This window comes from Eumetopias jubatus, unplaced genomic scaffold, assembly GCF_037043125.1.
Source record: "Eumetopias jubatus isolate StellerSeaLion01/CBP00866 unplaced genomic scaffold, mEumJub1_p1.0 scaffold_3, whole genome shotgun sequence".
NCBI lineage: Eukaryota > Metazoa > Chordata > Mammalia > Carnivora > Otariidae > Eumetopias > Eumetopias jubatus.
Window position 1 is genome coordinate 35,525,409 of NW_028274809.1, and position 2,739 is coordinate 35,528,147.

Consider the following 2,739-nt stretch of genomic DNA (forward strand, 5'->3'; position numbering starts at 1 on the left):
TATATAGATTTCTATCTTATTTTATAGTTCTGTTCCAGTGTCATTTTGTTTGTCTTCTTAAGGGAATACCATTATTTGTATGTAGCTTCATTTTTCATTTCTCTCTGACCCTAAGTACTTCTAATTTTGTATCTCATTTTCATTATCTTGGTTATCTGCTGAGCTAAATATCTGGGCTTTGGCTTGAACCTTGCACTTGTTCTCATCCTGGCCCAGATCCCTGTTTACCTTAATCACCCTTGCAGTCTCAACTCCTCAAGCTGTCCACTGCCAAATGGGATCCCATTCCCAGATTGCTACTATGTCCACTAGTCTGAACCCATCCCTGACCCTTCTCATTCCTCTTAAACATTTCCATTGAGCCTCTTAGAATTTCCTTCTTAAATGTTCCCATCATTTCTCTCATCTTTTTTTCTTTTTTTTTTTAAGATTTTATCCATTTATCTGAGAAAGAGTACGCACGCAAGAGAGAGCACAAGTGGTGGGAGAGCGGAAGAGGGAGAAGCAGACTCCCCACTGAGCAGGGAGCCTGACATGGGGCTTACAGCCAGGACCCTGGGATTACGACCTGAGCTGAAGGCAGACACTTAACCAACTGAGCCACCCAGGCACCCCTTTTTTGCTTTTTTTAAATTGGAACTTGTCTGTTCCTAGAGGGCCTGCCTCCTCTAGAGCCCTTCAAGTAGTGACTGCTTTTCCTTCCACTCTCTGCATACATCAGGGTCAGGAGGTGGGGTTGCTGTCTTCTTTTCTCCCATTACTGTTAACAAATATTTTTTCCTCCTTCCTTTCTCTAAGTCCTAGCTAATCTGAACTGTGTGCCATCTGGATATAGTATCTCTCCTTGTCTCCTCAATTTACGGTTCTAAGGTTCTTCTAATCATCCATTGTTGATGACATTAGCTTCTGTTTCATCTTCTTTCTTTCCTTCCACTCTTGTTGACTTTACTGCATATGGGGATAACTCATCTAAAAATAATCATTCCTTAAACTCCTTACCGCCATTAGCTTTTCTTCCACCCCTTCTCGGCCTGGAACCGTGGCATTATAGTCATTGTAATGATAATACCTCTGGAATCTTGAAATCGAGTATAATACTTTCTGACAAGACCAGGGTGTCCACTCTCACCACTTTCATTCAACACAGTATGGGAAGTCCTAGCTGCAGCAATCAGACATCCAAATTGGTGAGGAAGAAGTAAAACCATCACTATTCACAGATGACATGATACCATATATAGAGAAAACCCTAAAGACTTCACTAAAGAATTATTAGAACTGATAAATGAGGTCAGTAAAGTTGCAGGATACAAAATTAATATACAGAAATCTGTTGTGCTTCTCTACACTAATAATGAAGTAGCAGAAAGGGAAATTAAGAAAACACTACCATTTATAATTGCATCAACAAAAACAAAATACCTAAAAATATTAACCAAGGAGGTGAAAGACCTATACTCTGAAAACTATAAGACACTGAAGAAAGAAATTACAGACGACACAAATAAATGGAAAGATATGCCATGTTCACGGATTCGAAGAAGTAAAATTGTGAGCGTGTCCATACTACCCAAAGCAATCCCTATCAGAATACCAATAGCAATCTTCACAGAACTAGAACAAATAATCTTAAAATTTGTATGGAACCACAAAGGGCCTTGAATAGCCAAAGCTGTTTCTCAAGCTTCTTGAGAAAGAAGAACAAAACTGGAGGTATCACAGTCCCAGATTTCAAGATATACTACAAAGCTGTAGTAATCAAAACAGCATGGCACTGGCACAAAAACAGACATATAGATCAACAGGAAGAATAGAGAGCCTAAAAATAAACCCATGTCTATATGGTCAATTAATCTATGACAAAGGAGACAAGAATATACAATGGGGAAAAGACAGCCTCTTCAACAAATGGTGTTGGGAAAACTGGACAGCAACATGCAAAAGAATGAAACTGAACCACTTTTTTACACTGAACACAAAAATAAACTCAAAATGGATTAAAACCTAAATGTGAGACCTGAAACCATAAAACTCCTAAAAGAAAACATAGGCAGTAATCTCTTGGACATCTGCCTTAAAAATATTTTTATGGATATGTCTCCTCAGGCAAGGGAAAAAAAGGTAAAAATAAACTACTGGGACTGTACCAAAATCAAAAGCTTTTGTGCAGCAAAGGGAACGATTAACAAAACAAAACGGCAACCTAGTGAATGGGAGAAGATATTTGCAAATGAGGTATCTGATAAGGGGTTGATATCCAAAATATATAAAGAACTTATACATTAAAAAAATAAATAAAACAATCAAAAGAATGAGATTTCCAATATAGGAACATTAAAAAAAACAACCCCAAAACAACAAAACAGCAAAAGAACTTTTTACCATTTTTTAAAAATGGGCAAAGGAAAAATAGACATTTTTCCAAAGAAAACCTACAGATGGCCAACAGATACATGAAAAGATGCTCAACATCTCTGTATGTATATGTGTGTGTATGTATATATAAATTCACATACATATACACACACACACCCCCACATATGCACACAATGGAACATTACTCAGCCATAAAAATGAATGAAATCTTGCCAGTTGTGACAACATGGATGGATCTAGAGGTTACTATGCTAGATGAAATAAGTCAGACAGAGAAAGAAAAATACCATCCGATTTCACTTACATGTGGAATCTAAAAAATAAACAAAAACAAATGAACAAACAAACAGACTCTTAAATACA